At 40.5% G+C, this 26,136-nt stretch overlaps 2 long non-coding RNA genes and 1 pseudogene across 2 annotated transcripts in view; 2 read left to right on the forward strand and 1 right to left on the reverse strand.

Annotated features, from left to right (window-relative positions):
- Positions 1-26,136, forward strand: part of LOC132711327 (uncharacterized) — a 297,945-nt gene that overhangs the window by 97,288 nt on the left and 174,521 nt on the right. The window lies entirely within an intron of this gene.
- The window catches only part of LOC132711326 (uncharacterized), a 183,729-nt gene that overhangs the window by 63,590 nt on the left and 94,003 nt on the right, over positions 1-26,136 (forward strand). The gene's annotated exons all lie outside the window — the stretch shown is intronic.
- LOC117677331 (small ribosomal subunit protein uS19-like) overlaps positions 12,642-26,136 on the reverse strand; it is a 75,882-nt pseudogene continuing 62,387 nt past the window's right edge.

The raw sequence follows: 26,136 nt of genomic DNA on the forward strand, positions 1-26,136 counted from the left end.
CCTTCCTTTAATATTTGGGTACATTGCCTTATAAATTAGATTCATAATCCACAGTTTGATTATATATACTGTTAGTGGATTGGTTTCCTTCCTCTGTTCTATTTCATTTACTCCAAGTGTGTTGCCACCAGGCAGCCTTCATTCACATCTGGTGGTGTTTTGTTTTGTTTTTTACAAAAGAAGTTTCAATGAGTGAGCAGGTCCCAGTTTTCCAAGAGGTAAAGACACCATTTTTTCTACTGTGGGCCACTCCTATTCAGAATCCCTATTCCTTTGCCTGAATTCTGCTAGTCATTGATCAGTTTACTACAAAAATGTTGTCCGATTGTCCATATTAGTATCTTTGCCATGACTAGAAATTCTGGGTATGCAATGTGTTAATGTAAAAAAAAAAAAGTAAGGACTTTCACATGTGTATGAAAGGAAGGGAAGAAATTAATGAATAACCAGCACTAGCAATTATGTCTGGAATGGCCAAAGAATCACAACTGCAGACTGACTTTGAACTTTGTTATGATTTCTCTATTGTAAATAGTTTTCAGATATACAAGTTAGCCAGACAATCTTGGTTAGATTAAAAGATTCCCAAAAACCTCCTCAAGCTTTTAATAATCCTGTATTTCAAGATACATATGGAATTTATTTTAAATTCTCCTGGAGACCTGCCTTAAGGAACCCATGGTATCCACATGTCACAAAAAGGGAGTACCAAAAAGGGTGGGAGTAGGTTGTGATAGGAAAATGCTCAGTTTCTACAAGCTTCTTCACTCAGTTGGTTTCATGCTTCCTAGGCTTTTACCTGTGATAGCGTGCTTGCCAATCCCTTAATTTCACTTTTTGTTCCTTGGTATATTGTTATTGCAACTCCAGACATACAGTATCTGAAAGAGGGCTTCATAGCCATTGCACACGAAACCTCTTATTTAACAAGGTTAATGCCACTTTTCTTTTCCTTTGGTGTTGGCAGGTTTCATAATGACAAATCACTAAATCACTCCACTGTGATATGTTAATTTAGGGGAACATTAATTTCTCTATCATGTAACATCATTTGGAGTGTCTGTCCTCAGTGGCTGATTCAGATTTATAAGAGTCTTGATTTTGCGTATCCGTCGGTGCAGTTCTTTAGCGAAGCTGGGATATGCTAACAATATAAGCTGTTCTTAATCTGACAGTACAGTGTGCAGAAGATAAGGCTATTTGGGTTTCCACTGATTTCTAACAGCATACTTAGATAAGAATACACTTTTGTGATCTGATGCAGCTTCTGTCTCTAGGAAAACTGAATGAAATAGCACTATTTTGTTGCTGGATCGTTGGGTCTCAGGTCCCTTTCTGCCCCAAATAATCACTGTAGGTAATGAGGAAGCAGATGAATGATGACAGATGCTTTAGAGCATCCCAGAGTACAATGCATTGAATATAAAATTATGTAGGATTTTTTTTTTTTACTTAGAATCATCATTTGGGACAGAAGAGAAACATTTCTTGTAGAAAAGGCCTAGGGTCAAAGTTTCCCCCAACAGAAGTAGAAAAGTCTGACCTGAAGCCCAACAAAGCATTTGCTAAATGGCCACTGGTATGATTTATGTAAGGCAGCACCTTTACATTCGTTTGTAAGTTGGAGAATACTCAAATGTCACTTGCCAATTGACTTTCTGAAGTGGTGCTACGTGAGGTCTGTGCCACCAATTGTCAGACCTGCTGCCTCATCTTGAATCTCTAATTAAGAATGATCCTTAACTCTGTTTATTGAGAAAGGTATGGTTTACTAGAAATCAAGTGAATTACAGTAATGCATAGCCGGAACTGAAAAAGCACACGCCAAAATTTCCAAGTCTAACTTTTCCCTCCCTTAGTTGCCTCCCATCACTGGGCCTACATGTCCAATCAAATTCAAACAAGATGTTTTTAGAATGGTCACTTTGGGCATAGGTTTGGTATGCAGCTGCATTCTATTAATAGCCAGTTGTCCTTAAAGCCCATCTTGGAGAAATACAGTGAAGGTTCATTTCCTTGAAGCATTCCACCACCCATCCAGCCCAGTGGTGGGATTCAAATTTTTTTTTACTACCGGTTCTGTGGGCATGGCTTGGTGGGCGTGATGTGGCTTGGTGGGCGTGGCTTGGTGGCATGGCAGGGGAAGGATACTGCAAAATCTCCATTCCCACCCCACTCAGGGGCCAGCCAGAGGTGGTGTTTTCCGGTTCTCCAAACTACTCAAAATTTCTGCTACCAGTTCTCCAGAACCTGTCAGAACCTGATGAAGACACCCCTGATCCAGCTCCCCTAGAGTTCATGGCAGCTGATACTGAATGTGAAGCTGACACCCATTCTATTTGTGTCCTGCTGATCAGAAAAGCTAAAGGTTGAAGCTCTGGAGAAGACACCTGGAGAGTGGTTGGAGGGCCAGTCGTTCTGAATCTGACCGAACACTGGTGAGGTCTCATATTAAGACCTACCTAGTGACGATCAAAGCGGCAAAGTTTAATTATTTTTCTGCTCTGATTGGGTCTGCGGATAACCGCTCAGCCGCCCTGTTCAGGGTGACCCGCTCCCTTCTCCATACAGGAGCGTGGGAAGACCCCTTGCAGGGTAGGGCTGAGGACTTTTGCAATATCTGCACAACAAAATCGCTCAGATTCGAGAGGGCTTGGACTCCGACTGGATGGGTTCAGATGGGATGACAGAGGCAGGTCTTGAGAATGTTAGCTGGGAGGAGTTTGACCTTGTGACTCCGGAGGACGTGGACAGGGTCTTGGGTATGCTGAATGCGACCACATGTTTGCTGGACCCGTGTCCCTCCTGGTTGGTGCTGACTTCCTGGGAGGTTACATGAGGCTGGCTCCAGGGGATTATTAACACTTCTTTGAGTGAGGGTTTCTTTCCCGCTGCTTTGAAAGAGGTGGTGGTGAGACCCCTCCTCAAGAAGCCTTCCTGGACCCAGCTGTTTTATCAAATTATCGTCCTGTCTCCAACCTTCGTTTTGTGGTGAAGGTTGTTAAGAGTGTGGTGGCATGACAGCTTCCTCAGCACCTGGATGAAGCGAATTATCTGGATCCATTCCAGTTGGGTTTCAGGCCTGGGTATAGCACGGAAATGGCATTGGTCTCATTGGTCGATGATCTCTGGAGTGCTCAGGACAGAGGCTGTTCCTCTGTCCTAGTCCTGTTAGATTTCTCAGCGGCTTTTGATACCATCGACCATGGTATCATGCTGCGCCGACTGGAGGGGTTAGGAGTGGGGGGCACCGTTATGCGGTGGTTTGCCTCCTTCCTCTCCGGCCGTACACAGTCTGTGTTGGCAGAGGGGCAGAGGTCGACCCCCAAGGTGCCTAGTCTGTGGGGTGCCACAGGGGTCAGTCCTCTCACCCCTCCTGTTCAACATTTATGTGAAGCCGCTGGGCGAGATCATCCGTGGCTTCGGGGTGGATTTCCATCAGTACGCTGATGACACTCAGCTGTACATTTCCATCCTGGGCCACCCCAATGATGCCCTTGAAGTGATGTCCCGGTGCCTGGAAGCTGTATGGATCTGGATGGGGAGGAACAAGCTCAGACTTAACCCTTCCAAGACCGAGTGGCTGTGGTTTCCGGCGTCCCGTCATAGTCAATTGACTCCATCACTGACTATTGGGGGTGAGATCTTGACCCCCTCAGAGAGGGCTCACAACTTGGGTGTCCTCCTGGACTCGCAGCTGTCCCTGGAAGACCATCTGATGGCTGTGGCCAGGGGGGCTTTTTATCAGGTTTGCCTGATTTACCAGTTGCGTCCCTTTCTGGATCGGGACTCCTTACGCACAGTCACTCACGCCCTCATCACTTCCTGTCTGGACTATTGTAACCCTCTCTACATGCGGCTCCCTTTGAAAAGCACCCGGAGGCTCCAACTGGTCCAGAATGCGGCCTCACGGGTAATTATGGGAGTGACCCGATGCTCCCATGTAACACTGCTCCTGCGTGAGCTGCACTGGTTCCTGGTGGTCTTCTGGGTGTGATTCAAGGTGTTGGTTGCCACCTTTAAAGCGCTCAATGGCATGGGCCCTGGGTATCTATGAGACCGCCTTCTGCCACCGATAGCCTCCCATCGACTGGTACACTCCCACAGAGAGGGGCTCCTCTGGGTGCCATCAGCTAGACAATGCAAGCTGACGACCCCCAGGGGGAGAGCATTCTCTGTGGGGGCTCCTACCCTCTGGAATGAGCTGCCCCCGGAGATTCGTAGGATTACCGACCTGCGTACCTTTCTCCGTGCCCTAAAATCATTACTATTCCAACAAGCAGGACTGGCCTAAATAATAATCATATTTTTACTATTTTAATGGGTTGTTTTATTAGAATTTTCAGCCAATTGATTTAATTGTTTTAAATTGTTTTTAATTTTTCTATTGTCATGGTTTTATTTCTGGCTGTATACCGCCCTGAGTCCTGCGGGAGAAGGGCAGTATAGAAATTTAATAAAATAAATAGATAAATAAATAATTTTTAATTATGCTTTCGATGCAATTATATAAATTGGCACCATCCGATAATCTGTGGAATAGAAGGATGTAAGAGGGTAGGTAGTATGGAACAGGGGTCTCCACCAGGCCATGTGAGTAAGTGGCCAGGGGGTGTATATCTGCATGCACACACTCCCAGTCATGCTAGCATTGCTGTGAGGATCTTGCAAGCACTAGCATCACGTGCATGCTTGTGTCCCCATTTCAAGGGTGAAATGCTCCCGGTTCAGACAAGATCAGGCAATCCAGTAGTGATTGTGGTAGTTGGTTCAGAGAACTGCTACCGATGACGGTACAAGGCTCCACCCACCCGCCCTGGTTAAAACCAGGAAGTAATGTGTTTTTTACCCTCTGTGCATACACTTCCAAACCGGTAAGGAAGGTAAGTAAATTTTACCCCTGCCCCATTTTTGTCACGTGCATGCATGTGTAAAATTGCCTGTCCCCTGCTTCCTCTGGGCCACCAACACAGAAAGGTTGGGGAACTCTGGTATAGAATGTTATTGTATCATCTGATATACGTATATATATTCAGTATCAGAAAGTCATAGTTTCCCTGGGGCCATTATGTGACAGAAGCCAAATGTCTTCCCTTGGGACTGAATTAATGTCATTTACGTATCCAATAATTTTTCCAATTGTTACTTCTGGCTGCAAAACCTGAACTCGGCAGATAGAAGAAGGATGGACACCGTTGAACTGTGGTGCTGGAGATGGCTATTGTGCATCCCATAGACTGCAAAAATAAACAAAAATAACAAACAAAGGAATCCTAGACAGAATTCACGAAAAATATCACTTGATCACCAAACAGAGGCTGTCATACTTCAGTCATCTCATGCAGGCTGAGTCATTCCAAAAGTCAGTCATTGGGAAAGAACAGTGGAAAAAGGAGAAGAGTCAGCAGGTAGGGCTGACTGGATTCTATAAAGGATGACACAGGTTTGAGTATGGTGGATCTGAAGGAGACAATGCAAGACAGAGGGGCATGGAGACTGCTGATCCACAGAGTGGTTGGGGTCGGACACAATGAATGGCTGATGACAGTGATGACCTATCTTTAACTTAGGGAAATATCGTAATGGCACATTTTTCTGTGCCTGTTGTCAGTCCCTATCTTGCCTGTCTTTCATTGCATATAATTGCCCAATGCTGTTAACTAGATTGTGTGCATAGTGACAGGGGTGGGATTCAAAAATTTTAACAACCGGTTCTCTACCCAGTTCCTGGGTGGGTGTGGCCATGGTGGGCATGGCCTATTTGGCCTCCTGCAGCACAGCGGGGGGGCGTTCTCACCCTCCCCAAGCTCTGAAGGCTTTCCTCGAGCCTCCGGGAGAGGGAAAATGGCCTCCCCTGGGCTCCAGAGGCCCTCCAGAGGCTAGAAACAGGCCCATTTCTGGGAGGCCCATTTTTCACCCTCCCGGGGCCTTCATGCGTGCACTGCACTTACCTGATATCCAAAATAGGCTGTGTGGAGACTCCTGGGAGGGGAGGGGCAGGAGGGACAGGGCCAGCCAGTCCTTACAACTATTGGTTCAGCAAACCAGATGTAAAATTAGCATCCGGTTCACTTGATTCGGTCCGAACTGGCTGAATCCCACTCCTGCATAGTGATAAGTTCTAGAGAGGACTCTGGAATTCTAGAAAGTCCTCCAGAATTCTCTCTAGCTCTATTCTCTTTTTATTGTTATCAAAACTGAAAAATGGTAAGCAAGAAACAAAATTTGAATCCCAAGAGCTTAGCCACAAAAGCATTTTTACTTGGAAATTCTCTCCCTTTCCTTTCTTTATAAGTTCCCCCAAAGTTCGCTAACCAATTCCACCAGGTTCTGCTTCCAGAGACAGTGGGCTTGACACTCATCTAATCATTTTGGTGCTGTGCTATTTCAGCCTGTCCCACTATGGTTACCTTTCTCCAGAGATGGATAGCATAAGGATGATGAAAGTAGGCCTTTATCACTTCAATGATGATGAAATGTGGTTCCTAAGATGCTGCTAAGTTGCCGAAATGGCCACTGTCCCTGTTACAATCTTTTACTGCTATACTACTTCACTATTATATTATACTATTATACCAGGTGTAATATTCTTTCAATCTTGCACAAGAACGGTAAGGAAAAAAGAATGAAAATATGTACTGTATTTCTGGCTGAGTAGTCGAATGCTATTGCTCCATTCTAACAAACCATTGGCACAACGCGCTTATCTCTAGTCTTTAGGGAAACAGTGGCAGATGGTGGTAGACCACACTATGGATCAAAAGGGAAGGTATGAGCCTTCATCAATTTGAAAAAGCCATTAAGCATTGCTCAGATCCATGTACTACTGTCTCTTGACTTTGCCTCAGTGGTGGGTTGCCCCCAGTTCCGACCGGTTCGCAAGAACCGATAGTAAAACTGGCGGGACACCCCGCCCACTGCCCCGGATGTCATCATTGGTGATCTGCGCATGTGCAGAAGCAAGGCACGATCCTGTTGCAAACCAGTAGTAAAGGTAAGTAGAACTCACCCCTGCTTTGCCTCCAATATAATAGGTAGCAAAATATTACTGATTTTACCCAATTGGTGGCTGCTATTAGTTGTTGGTTTACAGGTAAGGGAGAAACACTTTAACACCCACACAATTATGTATAGCTCATAAACTGGGTAGGAAGTGAAGAGGATATCAAAGGAACACCGCAGAAAAAAATTGTTACCAGAGTATCTTTATATTTCATTTAGATATAAGCCTGGGAGGATCCCTGGATACAAAATTAACTTGAAATTAGTGTCAGTCATAATCTTTAGATGACCAGAAAACTGTTTTCCATACATGTTCTTTTTCCATATACTCCTTCCTGAATGTTTTGGTCCCCAACGTGTGAAAGAATAAATAGCTATGCAAGCTGCCTTCTTGCTACAATAGGGAAAACACCAGTTTCTTGAGATCGGTATATGGTCGTATTTTTCCTACCTCGGTACTTGAGTGGAAAAAATAAATAAATCTGAAATTCCTGTCAGTGAAGGAACTCAGGCAATGAAATTATTCAAAGTGCTCTAGGAAATACACGGGATCCTGGAGTCTTGCCACCTTGTTGTTTATGCATGCAAATTAGGAATTATGCAGAAGAGCTATTTGATTCTTGTTTTATTTTTGTTTAATCAGTTGTCTGCATGTTTGTACAGTTCAGTCACTGTCACTTGTGATTGTTTTTGCCATGACACCACAGAGTTTATCAAGAGGCAGAATGCGAAAAAGGAATAATCTCCATTTGAGAGGCAGCAGGATAAGTTGAGCAACTATGCCCTGGGAGCGGGTGGGGTGGGGGGGGGGCAGGCAAGGGATAGAAAGTGGTGCTTTCTAGAATTAGACCAAAAGTGATATCTTTAAAAAGCCTTTAAATATATTTCAAACTGTTTGGATAATGATTTGCCTTATTTCACAGGGGTGGGGAACTACGGCCCTTTTATGATTTGTGGACTTCAACTCCCAGAATTCCTGAGCCAGCCATGCAGAATCAGGCATTCTGGGAGCTGAAGTCCACAAGTCTAAAGGGGGCATAGTCAGGGGTGAAATCCAGCAGGTTCTGACAGGTTTTGCAGAACGGGTAGCGGAAATTTTGAGCAGTCCAGAGAACCAGTAGCAGAAATTTTGAGTAGCTTGGAGAACCGGCAAATACCACCTCTGGCTGGCCCCAGAGTGGGGTGGGAATGGAGATTTTACAATATCCTTCCCTTGGAGTGGGGTGGGAATGGAGATTTTGCAGTATTCTTCTCCTGGAGTGGAGTGGGAATGGAGATTTTGGAGTATCCTTCCCCTGCCACGCCCATCAAACCACACCCACCAAGCCACTCCACGCCCACCAAGCCACACCCACAGAACCCGTAGTAAAAAAAATGAATTTCACCACTGGCCATAGTTCCCCACCTCTGCCTTATGACAAGGTTCATATGCTATAGAAATAGCTTAAGACTCAGAAATTATAAAAATGATATTGGAGTTATTTTCAATTCAGGGTATTTATTAGATTGTAACAAATTTTTCTTCAATACAGTACTTAAATTTAGGTAGGAATTTCTTCTTTTTTCTCACGAGGACTGCTAGAGATGTCAGTTCTATTGGTTAGAGATGTGCGGCTTAAACTAAATCCAGTACAACTCGGTGTCATCTGTATTCACTTATTGTCTCACTCTGTTAGATTTGCTGCAACTTATTTTATAAATAAGCAAAAGAAAACTCTGCATTTCTTGGTGTACCAAAGAGGTACAGTTTTATACCCAATTTCTGTCAGTATATGCAATTTCAAACACAACTAGGCTGAATGTGATTTGTTGTGTATGTGACATCTGGTAATATTTACTCATTTTTAATGTAATATATCATAAGGTATGTATTTCTTTTTTATATAGTTTATCATTTTAAAAAGTAGTGAATTCTTCGCATTACTGATGGCTGAGCTGTGAAAGACTCCATACTGGCAGTTCATTTTGGAAAAGGAAAAAAAAAAGAGTGTAAATTTCTTTTGGCGATTTCCAGATATTTGGCCTTCGGTACCTAAAATTCCCCAACCATCATGGCCATTGCTGAGAATTTTGAAAATTGAAGTGCATTCATCTGAAATTTGCCAAGGTTGGGAAACACAGAGTTGCTTTGTGCAGAAGCATTCTGCAAAATCCCTTTGACTGATATTTGCCCTCCGTATATCAGCAACACACCTATTTATGTATTTATGAAGCCCTACTTCATAAATATGTAAATAGCCCCAAATAAACAGATCCGGCAAGGAATTCCATTGCGAGTGTAAACTAAGCCATTTTTCTACACTTGGTGCTGTGGGTTATTAGCAATCAAGTAGTTCTGTCCCAACAATATAGCCCTGTCTATTCATATGAATCAATGTATCCAGGTTTTATTTCTTGGCCGTACTATGCTAAAGCAGCTGGACAACCATCTATCCTTGAGCTAATTGCTTCCTAGTCAGTTGGCTGATATACTATGAATGAGAGTTAATGACTGGAAACTCTGTCCCTGCTTTTGGAACATGACACCCTTCAGCTAATAAGAGTTGGCAGATAAGGAATCCTGTTGAAATGTAACAGTAGGGAGAAAGGGAATGAGGCAGAGAGTTAGAAGTTTTTAAACTGGAATTTATCTGAACCGGAAGCAAACAAAAAGTGAGAGATGGGTATTCCCTGATTTTCTTTTGCGACTCTACCTCAGGATATCCATTTTTCTGGGTTATGTCAGGGATCCTCCTTGTTCCTGCATATATCTTTGTAAAGAAATCAACAGTAAAACATTGCATATGTTTCTAATCCACTCTCATCCCAAACTGTACTATCCCAAACTTCATAACATTATAAAAAGGCTAAACACATAATCGACGTACGAACCTGCAACCCTGTATGATTTCTCATTATGTAGATTTTTTTGCTCCTCTAGTTCTGTTCCCAAAGCAGGGGTGAAATCCAGCAGGTTCTGACAGGTTCTGGAGAACCGGTAGCGGAAATTTTGAGCAGTTTGGAGAACGGTAGCGGAAATTTTGAGTAGTTCATAGAACAGGAAAATACCTGATCTGGCTGGCCCCAGAGTGAGGTGGGAATGGGAATTTTGCAGTATTCTTTCCCCAGAAGTGGGGTGGGAATGGAGATTTTGCAGTATCCTTCCCCTGAAATGAGATGGGAATGCAGATTTTGCAGTATCCTTCCCCTGCCATGCCCACCAAGTCACACCCACAGAACCGTAGTAAAAAAAATTGGATTTCACCACTGTCCCAAAGTAATGTAAAAGGTATGTTGGGTGGTCAGAATGAAATCATGGGGAGTCACCAGGGATATTTCTGCATTTTATGTGTCTTTCAACTGCCTCTAAACTTTCTCACTCCCTATTCTTCCATTTACTTCTATCTTGTTGCCACCATTAACAAAGGCTATTCAAGGCCACTTTAAAAATTGGGTTTCAGTGTCAGCTTTCCAGGACTTCTTCTTCTTCCAGATGAGCCGACTATGGTTTTTTGGACCAGCACCATATTAAAGATGCTTACCTGTCTGGCTTTAGAAAATTAAAATATTTGAAGATCATTAAGAAGATTCAGATGCTTTAAACTAAGTTGGTGTGGTTGTAGGAAGAGTGGACTATTGAGTTAGTTAGATTAGTAGTTTGACTTTGGACCACAGGTTTATGTTCACATACATCTAGAACTGGATATTTCTAGGAAAAAAACAGACCCAACATATCTGAGATATTGCTTTTCCTATATGTCTTGATGATATTGATGTCATGATGATATCCTTATCAAGGAAAAACGTGGAATCAAAGAATGTCTTTTCAGTCAGAAAGCTTCATAGAAATACATTTTCAATGTCTAGTCTCAGTCATGCAATTCTTTTTCAGCGAAGTTTTACTACAGAAAATGTCCGAATAGACAATCATAAGGAAATTTTGGAATGTTTGAGAAGTTGAATGTACTTTCAGATACTCTTAATGTCACGTAATCTTGTGGATAGCATGATCATTGTAAGCTTGTGGATAGTGGCATGGTCATTATTTGCAAATTGTATTTTGAAAAAAATTCAGGAGTACAATAAGCAATGTGCTCAGTAAAATCCATAGCTGGATCAGTATATTATTTTGATTGGATGACTACAAATGTTTAGAATTGGTCTTGCCGATTTGCCAGACTAAACGTTTTGACCCTTAACTTTAGGTATCTAAGACCAAGGCAAATTGTTTAAGCACATAAACCATGTTGTCTTAAAATCTCTCAAGCTCTGTTATTTAGTAGTTCTCCACTGTCTTGTTCTTTTCTCTCCATACCAGTAGTGGGTTTCAAATTTTTTTACTACCAGTTCTGTGAGTGTGGCTTGATGGGCGTGGCATGGTTTGGTGGGCATGGCTTGGTGGGCGTGGCAGGGGAAGGATACTGTAAAATCTCCATTCCCTCCCCAATCCAGGGGAAGGTTACTGCAAAATCCCCATTTCCTCCTGATCAGCTAGGACTCAGGAGGCAGAAAATAGATGGGGGTGGGGCCAGTCAGAAGTGGTATTTACCGGTTCTCCAAACTACTCAAAATTTACACTACCGGTTCTCCAGAACTGGTCAGAACCTGCTGAAATGGACCTCTGCTCCATACCCCCAATTATGAATGAGTGAATAAGTGATTAATGAGTGAATAAGAGATTAATTATCACTTATATATGACTGTTATATTTTCCTAGTAATATTTTGCAAGTAGAATGGACTCCATATAGATTTTGCTAAATGGCTTGGAACCTTTGAGATGAAATGACTTCTGGTAAGTGAGGAATTCTAATTGTTATCCATACTTTTCATTAAAATTGTTTACAATTGAGAGGGTATGTCTCTTTCTCGGTCTCTGAATGAATCTGTCTGTTCTATAGTCAGAAAATCAAACTGGCAATCTCTTCCTTTTTCTTGTTGTTACTGTCCAGTGATCCATTTAAAACATTGCAATATCTCCAAGGCAACCCTATATCAACCACGAATGGAAGATTATATAGCTAAATTTCTCTTCCAAAACAGTATCTCTCTCATTTAGAAGAGATGACCCATAGTGTAGCAGTTTAGCTATTATGATCATAAGAGCTACATATATAGAAAAAGAAACAAATCTCTAAGTGAAACATTCCGATATAATACTTTAAAACTGAAAATACATTTACTTGTTATTAGTTTTCTTTATCATATGTCAAGTATATGTGTCACCAGATTACATAATGCTCATGGTTCAGGCAACTTTTATTTATTTCTTCTCACTACTTAACTCTAAGGCTTCCAAGAAAATGAATAATCTACCTGCTTTACCTGTGATTTAAATAATTCTACATTTGGGAGTTTTCGAATGATCTGTTCACTCATCTTGTTCAATAAGTCTTGTTTCTCCCAACTGAAAATTGGGAGAACAGCTTGGGCAGAACAGCTAGCTTCTGTGTGAAAAACATTTCATTATACACACACCAGTGCATGTCTCTATATATTTATATATAAAATGCCCTTCTCGCTCCTTGGTTGACAGTGTCTTCCTCAATTGCTGGTCCTCTATTAGAGGCCTCGGAGTTTGAAGGTTCTGTGTAGGATCTTAACTGTTCCTAGCACTGCATTCTTCTAGAGAGAGAGCTGGAGAGTGGTTCCTGGAACCATTCACAGCCCCAAATTCTCCTCCACCAATGGGACCACTTCAGCTTTTATTTTCCACCATCTCTCTAGTTCATCCTTCAGACCCTGGTTCTTTTCCAGCTTCTCATATTCCTTCTTCCTGATGTTGCTGACACTGGACATTGCTACACCTATCATCACCTCTATCTTCTGGTCCTTGTGTACTATCACAGTGATTGGTTGATTGGCTAATATCTGTCTGTCTGTTTGGATCTAGAAATCCAACCGGATCTTAGCCCTTATTCTCCACAACCTTCTGGGGGATCTCCAATTGGGAGACTTGGGAGGGTCTACCCCATACACTGTGCAGTGTACAGTGCCAGCTACTTGGCTGTGCCTTTCAATGTATGCTGTTCCTGCCTGCCTCTTATATCCTGCCACTATGTATAGGACTGTCTCTCAAACCAATAATTTGCACCTTGGATCTTGTTTAGTGTGAAAGATCCCTGGTTCTATGGTACTGGTGCTTAGTGCCAGTTCTTCTGCTGCTATGATCAGTGCCTCAGTACCAGTGGGGAAATGTAGCCGGTTCTATCTGGCTCAGGGGAACCGGCAGTGCTGGCGGTAGGAGGCTCTGCCCACCCACCCGGACGTCATCACATCCCATTTTTGACCTTCTGCGCATGTGCAGGCAGGGGCGCACACACTCATATTTGCGAAGCGGTAGCAAAGGTAAGTGGATTTCACCCCTGCTCAGTACCATCTTTTAACCTAGCTTTTTCAAACATTGGTAAAATTTGCCAATGTCTGCCACCTCAGGTATCTGTCAGTGGAACATCTCATGCAGGGACTTTCCTTACCATAGCATTATTTTAGTTATAAATAAATAATTCTGAAAAACTAGTTATCTGACACTCTAAGGATTCAATAGGAAGAAATAAATTTATCTGCTATTTATAAAAGAAGACTCTAGAAATACCTCATTGAAAGTATTAAACAAAATTGGTTTTTAAATTTAATCTCAGTTGTATCATACTATATTCATAGAAATATAGCAAGTGCATAAACACTAGGGATTTTTATCAAGACATTAGCAATCACAGCGTCAATGTGATGAAACACCAGCCTGATATTTTCTGTCCCCTGCTAAAAATCTATCTGAAAAATATATGTATGAGGAGTGTACATGTTTGACTGAAGACAGAAGAAACAATCCAACACTAGTTTATTAAGAGATGAATAAGCTTAGAGGTAGCAATAAAATATAGTCTGAGTTTGTTGTCTGTATCTGTGGCAGAAGCTCAAGTGGTATTCCATGTCTCTTCCCAGGTAAGTCAGAAGCCTTCAGAATTACTTTACACTATATTTACTTTATTTACTTAGTATACCCTTAATAAAATCACACCTGGAATACTGCATCTCGTTTTGGTCACTATATTACAAAAAAGATGTTGAGACTTTGGAAAAAGTGCAGAGAAGAGCAAATAAGAGGATTAAAGGCCTGGAGACAAAAACAATTGCAGGAATTGGGTATGGCAAGTCTAGAGAAAAAAAAGGACTAGGGGTGACATGAAAGCAGTCGTTGAGGGACCACCACAAAGAAGAGGAGTGTCAACTTATTTTCCAAAGCACCAGAAGGCAAGACAAGAAACAATGGATGGAAACTAATCAAGGAGAGAAGCAACCTGGAATCAAGGAGAAACTTCCTAGAGAACAATTAACCAGTGGAACGGCTTGCCTTCAGAAGTTGTGGCTGCTTCATCACTGGAGGGTTTTAAGAAAAGACTAGACAGCCATCTGTTTGAAATGATATAGGCAGTGGTGGTATTCAACCGGTTCACACCACTTCAGCTGAACCAGTTGTTAAATTGCTGGCTGGCGCCACCCTGCCCCACCCTTTCCAGAAGCCCCTATGCTTCCCATTTTGGATCCCAGGCAAGCCTACTAGGCCAAAACAGGGCGCAGGGGAGTGCGATGCAGCCCCATGTGGCCTATTTTTGCTCCCAGGAGGCTGGAGGGGGGCCTACTAGGCCCAAAATGGGGCCAGTGGGGTGCGGCACCCCTCCCCCATGGCCCACATTTGTTCCAGGAAGCTGCAGGGAGGCCAAGTGCTGCCTGTCCACACCCTGTCCACACCCACCCAGTCGGACATTAGGGCAGAGAACCGGTTGTTAAATAATTTGAATCCCACCACTGGGTATAGGCAGGGGTGAAATCCAGCAGGTTCTGACAGGTTCTAGAGAACCAATAGCGGAAATTTTGAGCAGTTCAGAGAACCGGCAAATACGTCCTCTGGCTGGCCCCAGAGTTGGTTGGTAATGGAGATTTTGAAGTATCCTTACCCTGCCATGCCCACCAAGCCACGCCCACAGACCTGGTAGTAAAAAAATTTGGATATCACCATGGGTATAGGATGGTTGAGCCGTGGGCTGGACTAGAAGACCTCCAATGTCCCTTCCAGCTCTATTCTGATTAAGTTTAAGATAGGAGATATTTCCAGCAGACAAACTTTCCATCACATCCCCTGCACAGTTTAAATCATTTGGCCATCAGCCAAACAATGTAGGCTAGTGACCCCCAGGGGGAGAGCCTTCTCTGTGGGGGCACCTACCCTCTGGAATCAGTTGCCCCCAGAGATAAGGAGAATCCAAGACCTCAGTGCCTTCCGCCGTGCCCTTAAAACCCACTTTTTCCAGCAAGCCGGGCTGGCTTAAGAAGAATTTTTTTAAATTTTTTAATTTTTTTAAATGTTTAATTGGTTTGTGTTTTTTTTAAATTTTGGGGCCAAATTTATATATATTTTAATTGTTTTTAATATTTGTATTTCATGTTTTTAATTCTGGCTGTGCACCGCCCTGAGTCCTCAGGGAGAAGGGCGGTATATAAATTGAAAAATAAATAAAATAAAATAAATAAATAAAATGGGGAAGCAGAGAAGCATACTTTGTATCCGACTCTGCGTAGCAAAATAATATGCAACCTTACGACAGCCGCCCCAATTTTTTTGACATCAGAGATTTATGGTCCTCTGCATTTTATTGACGCGATGGTGGATATTGTTATCAGTTCGAGACACCCAATTGCCTGGAATCTATTGGCACATTGCTGAGAGTTCAAAGAAAAACAAAATCAATTATTAGGGACCTGGAGACTGCCTGTCTAGATGATAAGCCCAAACAGGAGAGCACTTGTCAAATATCGAAAGAAGGTAAGCAGGGCAGGATTAACACAGGGCAGGACTAGGAATATAAACAACGTGAACAAGCTGAAATTATGGGGGTTAGTTTTTCAATCCTTCCGAAAGGAGAAATGAAGGAGAAGAAACTCACAGGAATGTAGAATGTTAATGAATGTGTGGATGTGAATTATGATTTATTAAAATTGTTTTAGAAGCAACCCAAGATAATAGAGCTAAGATTTCTTGCCTTTTCTCTTTAAGGCTATACCAAAGGAAACATATAACTTTTCTAGGTGTTTTCTTAGGATAAGATAGTTTTGTTGTAATAGGAATGAGTTTTCCATGCCTTGTTTCTTGCCTGATCTTTCTTCTCTGACATATTTTTATATTATCTTGTCCCCATCTGGGTCACATCGATTTCAAGAAGCATTATGTATGAGTGCAACTCACCAGAGTTTTATTAAGCATAACTCTTGGGACTTTACCAGCCCAAGACCATTAGCATCCAATATTCCCAGGAGGCATTTGGGAACCCAGATTCCTAAGGGTGGTCACTGCCTATACTTAATTTAGGAGAAGGAAGAGGAGAAATATAACAGCAGCAGCAGAAACAATAACAATAATGTCAGGATCTGAGAACTGCCCGTGGGAGAATCTTAAATGTCTTCAGAGAAATGCAATATTTGAGTGGCATTTTCCAGCTTCACTATTGCCACCACCAGGTAACCGACTACAGTAGAAGAAATTTCAAGAGTGTGAATTATCTTCTCAACACTAGAGTTGGCCTTGCAGTCAGGACATGTAAGAATTCCTGTATTATAAGGGAATTAATCCGAAATAGTTTATTACTCTTCACCACATTTGTGGCAAGATTTGTGCCTTCTGAATAGGGTTGATTCTTTTGCTTTTTATTTTTTATTTTTTTGTAATTTTTATTTTATTTTATACACAAACAAACACTTAGTACATCAATTAATCCTTTTGTGTGTCATCTCGGTGTTTCTTTTTTTTAAATTTTTATTTATTTCTTTACAAACAAAGTATTTACTCACATACAGATCGCGACGGGAGCTTTACACAATATATTAACTTCAGTCAAAATATACAAATAAGATATAAAATCTACACTAACCTTATCTTTTTTTTATTCTATTATTCAACCAAGTATACCATTGGTCCCAGCATAGAAAATATGCGGAATCCTTTTGATCTCTCAAAATTTTTGTTAACCTGTCAGCTTCCGCATATTCCATATTTTTTCCCAAAATCGGTGTTTCTTCACTGGCTTCATCTCCTTGTTGTTTCTTCTTTCTTCATTTTCTCTTAATCTATTACAACCTTTCTCTCTTCAACCATACAATATTTTAATTATACCATACTCTTGCATACCCATTAATTGTTAATTGCTTATCTATATCTCTTTTCTAACCATTGGTAGAATTGACCCCATATCTTAAAATATTCTGAATCCTCTCTTTCTTTCTTTTTTTTTATTTAAAAAGTTTTACAAATACATTTTCTCCCCAGTTTCCCCCCCACCCCAAACCCCCCAAACCCTCCCTAACCTTCCCCTTTCCCTCCCAGGACTTCCACGGTATAAAATCCTAATTGAGAAATACATTTTATAAAACTTATAGAACTTAAACCCCTCCACCCCCTATATACTATTAATAACTTCATAAAACTCAATTAATATAACCCTACTTGATACATTCATTCAACTAAATGCTATCTGATATTTCTTGATTTGGTATTTCTTCTGCACATAATCTATCCACTTTTTCCATTCCCATACATAAATCTCTTGAGTTCGGTCTTTTAAGTATGCTGAAATCTTCGCCATCTCTGCAAAACTGGCCATCTTCAAAATCCATTCTTCAATGGTGGGCATAACATCGTTTTTCCAATATTGACCTATCAATAATCTCGCTGCCGTAACCATATACAATATTAAGTTTGTTTCACCCAATGTAAAACCCTTAACTATACCCAATAAAAACAATTGTGGAGAATCCTCTCTTTCTTTAAATATCAAAGTTAATCTATTCATTTCTGCACAGTCTAAAATTTTCTTAATTGCTTCCTCTTCCAGAGGTATCTTCTCTGCTTTCCAGTTTTGCGCAAATACAATCCTCTCTGCTGTTATTACATGAATAATCAAATATATCTTTTCTTTATAATTTTCTCTGGGAAGATACCCAATAGGAACAGCTTCGGTTTTAAGTCAATATGTTGTTGTATCATTTCTTCTAGCCATATCTTAAATTTCTTTTGTTTTTTATTACAGCAGAGGAAACATTGAATAATTTGTAGAAAGATTGTATAAGAAAATTAAGAAAGGAAAGGAAACTATATACAAGTAGTCTTCAATTTACAACCATTCATTTAATGGCTGTTCGAAATTACAACAGCATTTAAAAAGTGACATGACTGTTTTTCACATTTACGACTCTTGCAGAATCCCTGTGGTCACAGGATCAAAATGTGAACGCTGGCTCATATTTATGATGGTCGCAGGATCTCAGGATCATTTGAACACCCTTTGTGACCTGTTGACAAGCAAAGTCAATGGGGAAGCCAGATTCACTTAACAATTGTGTTACTCACTTAAAAACTGCAGTGATTCACTGAATGACTGTAGCCAGAAAGATTGTAAAATTGGGCAAAACTCGGTTAATAACTTTCTTGCTTAGCAACAGAAATTTTGGACTCAATTATGGTCATAAGCTGAAGACTACCTCTATTTACATCTATTTATTTGTATGAGAGAACCAGCTTGGTGTAATGATTAAAGTGCTGACCTAGAAATCAGATGACTCTGAGTTCTAGGTCTCCCTCCCTCCCTCAAGCATAGCTGGTCACTCTCTCTCAGCCCAATCCACCTCACAGGGCTGTGGTTCCAGGGAAAATAGGTGGTAGGAGTATCAGATCAATTGGCCACCTTGACTTATATTTTAAAAAGGCAGGATAAAATAATAATAATAATAATAATAATAATAATAATAATAATAAGAAGAAGAAGAAGAAGAAGAAGATGATAATAAGAAAAGTGAAGAACCAATGATTAAGGAAGTAAATAAAGGAGGCTTTTTAAAGACAACTAAAACAAAAGCAGAATATAAGAAAGAAGTAATTGAGCAGCGAGCTGAAAATTGGAAAAGCAAAGCTCTGCATGGCCAATACTTGTATTGAAGGCAAAGCTGACCAGAAACTAACTTGGAACTGGTTAAGATCAGGAGTACTGAAAAAAGAAACAGAAAGCTTTATTTTGGCAGCTCAAGAACAAGCCCTAGCCACAAACTGCATGAAGGCAAAAATTCAACATGTTACCACCAACAGCAAATGCCGCCTCTGCAATGAGAAAGATGAGACAGTCGACCACCTGATCAGTGGGTGCAGCAAAATTTCACAAACTGACTACCTACAACGCCATGACCGTGTTGCTAAGATCATTCACTGGAAATTGTGCCAGAAGTTTGGATTTGAATACAGCAAAAACCACTGGGAACATCAGGTTGAGAAAGTTTTAGAGAATGAGAAACTCAAGATCTTGTGGGACTTTAGGATTCAGACTGACAGGCACTTGGTCCACAACACACCTGACATAACAATAGTTGAAAAGAAAAAAGTATGGTTCATTGATATTGCAATACCTGGTGATGCACGGATTGAAGATAAGCAGCAAGAAAAAATCACAAAGTACCGGGACTTGCAAATTGAAGTTGAGCGACTGTGGAAAAAGAAACTGTGTGTTGTCCCGATTGTAATTGGAGCCCTTGGAGCAATACCCAAAGGGCTACCCCGCTATTTAGAAATTCTAAATTTGCCAGACTTGAACATTTTGACTCTACAAAAAAACCACCTTACTCGGAACAGCTTATATCCTCCGACAATACCTTAACAGTTCCTAGGTCCTTGGTTAGGACTCGAGCTGCTGAGCTATTAACCAGCCTCAAAGGCTGTGAATCTCACTAAAGATTAAATAATAATAATAATAATAATAATAATAATAATAATAATAATAATAATAATAATAATATGCAGGACATCCAACATCCAATAATGTCCAAGAATTTTGCAAAATACATCAAGAAATTGCAGCTTCCTGCAATAACACCAGCGGAATTGCAAAAAACTGCACTACTTGGAACATCGTAAATTTTAAGAAGATACTTAGTTGATACCTAGGATGTTGGCAGCAACCCTTATCAACCATTAGCACCAGTCATTGATATTTGTGATACATTTTTAAATGTTCAGTTGACTGAGTTTCATGTTTAATTAATAAAAGAGATAATAATATCTATTTATCTGTAGGCGCAGACAATGTATAATCTTAATAATATAACACACACATGCATTTTCAACATAGATACTTAAATATTTCTTTCCAGAAAATCATTTGTAAGACAAAATATCTCTTGAAAAAAAAAAGTTTAAAAAATGACAATTGGATGATCTGGATATGGTTCCGATTCTCTGTCTTAATTTCTGCACTGAAATAGTCCCACCAAGTGATGAAGAAATCAATGCAATTGTACTGAACTGCTTGCTCCTTGATCGACACCAGCTGTACCAGCCAATTCATTTCCAAATATGCACCTTAAGCAGTCTGTGGGTTGTATCCTCTGTGGTGAAATTCAGGTCATATTGGCCAACAGCAGCCAACTGAGCTTTGGTCCTTTTGCATTTGGTTTCACCTGCCACCTTTTGATTAGTATTTGTCTGACATTCATGACTAAGTTTTCCCACCCACATAGATACCATCCAGTTAATAACCAGAACAATAGGCCAAGGTATTGCACAATTAATATGAAGGCAATACTGCTCATTAACCTAGCAATAACTATTTACTCTCTTTGACCAATCATCTTAGGTGTGTTTTAATTGAACTGATAGCTCAGTATGCAATCTGATCTAATGAAGTGAGAACTGTGGAGCCTTTGTAAAGTTTTCTGTTGTTGTTCTGTTTTGTTTTTTTAAGATCTCCATCAGATACTATCTTCTAAATTGTGTAGCTACTTTTCTTCAGGCTGTGAGCTACATTCCTGAGTCTTAAATCAATACTAAACGTTGTGCCTATCACAGTCTTATTATTTATTTGGTATAAAAGAAGCTCAAAGAAGCAGAAACACAGAGAACATTAAAGTTCACTCAAAACAGCAATAGTTGAACAAGAACCCATCACAACAATATATATAGATATATATTTACTTTGTTTTATTGCATTGGTTTCTCGTCATAAATCAGTTTTAAATTTTGTGATGATAAGGATACAGAACATTTTCTAGGGGTGAAAAAAAAACCTTACCCATTTGTTGGGTAAGCATTTGTGGAAATTCAGGCATACATTTTATAGAGGGATGCAATTATTAATATTCATTAAATGGACCAGGACAGCTGGTAATATGACTTGCCAGGTGAAATTGCCAACAGCCACCATGTGGCATTAACAAGAGATTCTCTCACCCTGACGTTTGCAGCTGAGTGATGCATTTCAAGAAGGGGATGCCCTAAGCAAAAGCTGATCACTGAGCAGAGAACTAATTTTGCCACTACAGTTTCTCCTGAAAGTGAAAAAAGGAGTCTAAGAAGTGATCTTCCTTCTTTTGCAATGGATAATGTAGCTCAGCGGTGTCAAACTCAAGGCCCGCAGGCCAGATGTATCCTGCAGTTTGCTTAGATGTGGCCCATGAGGTCACCCTTGAAACAGCAAAGGACCAGCTTGTGGTGCCTCTGCCAGTGAAAATGGAGCTCGTGCATGGCCTCCCCAGGCTCCATTTTCACTGGCAGAGGACTGCAGGAGGCTGATATGGCCAAAAACATGGCTGGGGGGGCTTCGTGTGACCTCCCAGACTCCATTTTTGCTGGCAGAGGGCTAGCAAAACAAACTAAAAGCAAAACAAAACAAAAGGAGAAGGAGGGAAAGAAAGGAAGGGAAGGAAGGGAAGGAAGGAAAGGAAGGGAAGGGAAGGGAAGGGAAGGGAAGGGAGGAAGGAAGGAAGGAAGGAAGGAAGGAAGGAAGGAAGGAAGGAAGGAAGGAGATTTTAATGAGAGGGAGGGAGGGTCTGAGGGAAGTTCTGCCTTAGTACTGGCCACCACAATGAGTGATGTTGAGCTGGCCATGCCCACCCTGGCCATGCCCGCTCTGGGCCCCCGAGGTCAAACACAACTCTGATGTGGCCCTCAATGAAATTGAGTTTGACACCCCTGTTGTAGCTTAACCTTTCTACCTGCTTATTCTAAAGTCAACAGAGGGGAACATTTCCATTAAAGAAGGACCTTGCTAACTTGCTAACACGTAGTCTTTGATTTAGAACTATTCATTTAGTGATCATTCAAAGTTACACTGAAAAAAAGTGACTTATGACTGGTTTTCACACTGACAAGCATTATACATCTCCATGTACCCCTTGATCAAAATTTGGGCACTTGGCCACTGGCATGTATTTATAATAATTGCCCTGGTCATGTCATCACCATTTGTAACCTTCCAAACCAGCTTCTGATAAAAAAAGGGAAGCCAGATTCACTTAATGACTGCGTGATTCACTTAACAACTGCAGGGATCCACTTAACGGTGGCAAAAATGTTCTAAAATGAGGCACAGCTCATTTAACAACTGCTTTGCTTAGCAATGGAAATCTTCAACTGAATTATGGTCATAATTCAAAGACAATCTATATTAGAATGCATACTTTGCATACGATAGTTTTCATCTCCTTTGTCCTTGGATTTTTTGTGGGGAGGAGAGTTCTGATAAGAGTGGAAAGGAAAATGTTATCCTAAGACAATCCCCCCCAAAAAAAACACTACAAGTCTACATTACAAAAAAAAAGAACCATGAGTTCCATCTCACGTACCCCCTCTCAACTTCAGCACAGACTGATTTTTAAAAGAAAAAAACTCCAATTAATAATTTTAATTAAATGCAACCCCCCCGCACACCCGCCACACACACCTTGCCATATGTAACCTTTTAGATAATTTAAACTAATCCACCCACACTCACCTTTAAAATAATAAATTGCTTCCAGGGTTTTTTTTTTTTTACTGTTATTTTTACTGTTTCCCTATGCCAAAGAAAATAGCAATTGGGACTCTCCTTTGAAATCATTACGTACTGTCTGGATAAATGATCATCCAGGCCTCTGACTATGAAAACCAGCTTGGGCACTAGTAGATGCTCTGGCTTCCATAATTGAGGTTGGAAAGTATGATGGAGAAAAGATCAAACAAAAACTTACTAGCTACAGGAGCCATGGTGGCACAGTGGTTAGAATGCAGCAGTATTGCAGGCTAATTCAGCTGACTGCCAGGGGTTTGGTCCTATCCGGCTCAAGGTTGGACTCAACCTTCATTCCTTCCGAAGATGGTAAAATGAGGAGCCAGATTGTTGGGGGCAATATGCTGACTCTGTAAAACTACTTAGAGAAGGCTATAAAGCAGTGGTAGGATGCTGCTGGTTTAACAACCGGTTCGGTGATTGCATGCTTTGTGCGCTTGTGCACCTAACGCGTGCTATGCACGTGTGCACAATTTTACAAATACTAGCCTTCTGTGTTACCACGTGGGAGTAACATAGTGAGGCACAGCAATCTGTTCTGCCATGCCAATTAGCTGAGAAGATAAAAGTAAGTAAAGCACAGGGGCAGTGGGAGGCCCAACCTGATCGTCAGAGTGAACCGGTTCATTTCCAGCTGATCATCAGAGCTACCGGTTCACCCAAACTGGTCCGAACCAGGAGAATCCCACCCCGGCTATAAAGCACTGTGAAACGGTATATAAGTCTAAGCGCTATTGCTATTGGAATTGGAAAAGTTGTGGGGGGGGGGGTGAGAGCGAGAATCAGTAGAAGAATGGAGAAGATCAAGGATCTTCTGAAAGCACCAAAGTGGTCTTAGCAGTTTCAGGAACTAGGAAAATGATTGGGGAAAAGAATGAGCAGCAAAGCTTGTAAGGTCCAGCATAGGGTGGTGGTAACCCTACAGCACTTTGATCCACTTGGGCTTATATTATTTTGGGATATTGTAAGCAATTTTTATGGTTGGTTTACTAGAAGTGGGTCAGAAACTACAGTAGCTGACACAGCACAAAAGTGGGAGAAACAGCTTTATTCCTGCACTTTCTTCTTCACTGCAGAAATGTGGCAGCTCTCTGCATTAACACTAAAATTTGACAATTTGTTATTATTATTTTTTTGCGGCAGAGGGAGATTCAGAACTATGTGCAAGCTATGTGTCCTTACCCTACTACCTTGAAAGAAACATTACTGACTAGATCAAAGTTGATTCTTCTTCTTAATTAATTTCTCAAAAAAAAAAAATTGCACCGTTTAAGGCGCATCACTGTTGCAGTAATTTTGATCACAGCAGACAAATGGCAAGTTGACCAGACTCCATGACAGGAACATCATTCACTTGCTTACTTTTCAACTGCTGGGTCCTTTTTGTAAGAATCCCTGCTCAGTATGTTTTTTTTTTTTTTTTTTTAATGAACACAACGTTTTAAAGAAAAATAACTTTGATCTCTGCTAGACCATCCAGAGATTACTTGTAATTGTAACCAGGCAACAGTTGTTCTCTGGCACTGTGATTTTAATGAAAGTTCATATAATCTGCTTCTTTGTATGGCAAACCCTAATGTACAGATGTTGTTAGAAATTAAAGTACACGCAGTTTGTTTTAATCTACTTTCTGCTGAAGCTCAACTAGCACAGAATGAAAACATAAGATTATTACATTAAGAAAGCTTTTGAGGGTGTGGCAGAGCAGGGGGCTAGAGGAATTTGAAAGCGACTTAATTGATAATATTTCTACATACTATATTTCTGTTTTTTCCCCTATCAACTTACTGTTCCCCTACAATGATTTGATGAAAAGTAACTGGGAAAAAAAAAACGCACAAAGAATAAAGTTTGTCATGTAAGGCAAACAATATTTCTGAAGTTTTCTCTCTTTTCAATTAGTAGTCAAAAGAAGCCTTTCCATTAGTTCAAAATATGAATTAAGTGAAATGTGAGGTGGTTTTTGAATGACATTACAATTGATCTTGATTCAATGTTATTTCCCATATGCATTAGCTAATTGTCAAAATGAATTATTTTAATTTTTATAATTAGAAGAAAAATGAATTGTTTTCTTGGCAACTTTGAGAGGCATGAATTGGGTTCAATTTTTAATTCGAGCATGATTCACTTGGTGAAATATTTTCGTTCTTATCTTTTTTTTTCATGTTGAGAAAGCTTAAATGAAACACCCATGGGTACATGGGTACAGACAATTAAAAAAAATTTTTTTTTGCTTCAGTTAGATGTTCAGTATTACTATTACCTTTATAGCTGCTGTTTTTGTTTGAACACAGTATAATGAAAGATGACTTGTATTCAATGCTAAAACATTACTCATTTGTCAAGTTAAAACAACAGTGGTCCTCTTGAAATCAGCCACATTGGTGTTTTGCCACTGCTTTAGATTTTGTATGGTAAAATAGTAACAGAATAAAAAGGTAATGCCACACCAATAACGTAAATGAATGTAGTCTGGGATTCCACGAGTGACTAAGCAGAAATCAGCCAATATCTGACTAATAGACAAGTAAGACAAAGGACTCTTTTATTGCGTGATATTTGTGTCTAGCTTCCCACCTGGTTACGTTGAGTGTTTATTGGTTTTGTTTTGTTATTTTCTTTTTTAAGGGACGCTTGCATAGACCTAAGAGCAAGAACCCATTATTTTTTCTTTTCTGGACTTATACAATTCTTGTCAAGCAAATGCTATACTTTCCTTCCAGCTTTTAAAAATAATAAACACTTAAATAATCTCCACAAGCTTGAACTCAACTCCCGATCATTTTATTCCCCTAGTTTTCCAGAGAATGTTATAAAATGAGGTTTGACATGGCCTTCTTCTCATAGGCACTGTTCCTAGATCATCCAGAAAGATAAATGAATGATAAATTGGTGCCTGGAAGTGACTGCAGAAGTGTGTCTGGGTTGCCACACTGCAAGCAAGTAAGAAAGAGCAAATTGCAAGTTGTGTTTCTCATTCCCACACCTACAGATAGATTTGCTTCTTGCAAAATATTTGTAATTTTTTTAATTTCCTGCTGGAGTTTTCAGTAATAATGGTAATTCTCCAGGCCTCACGCTCCTTGACTTCTAACTTTAGGTAAGGTCAGTTAAGTGATGCTACAGCTTGGTGAAATATCCTTGTGAAACCTGCACTTTAAAAAAAACCAAGCTGGTTTGATTTTTCTGTTTCATTCTACATTATACAGTAAAAATATTTGAAATGATCGGCATACTTGATTGCACTTTAGATCAATTGAAGAACTCTTACAAGCTATCAAGTCGTGCCTAAC

Source organism: Pantherophis guttatus, chromosome 3, assembly GCF_059756535.1.
Source record: "Pantherophis guttatus breed Tessera chromosome 3, ASM5975653v1, whole genome shotgun sequence".
Taxonomy (NCBI): domain Eukaryota; kingdom Metazoa; phylum Chordata; class Lepidosauria; order Squamata; family Colubridae; genus Pantherophis; species Pantherophis guttatus.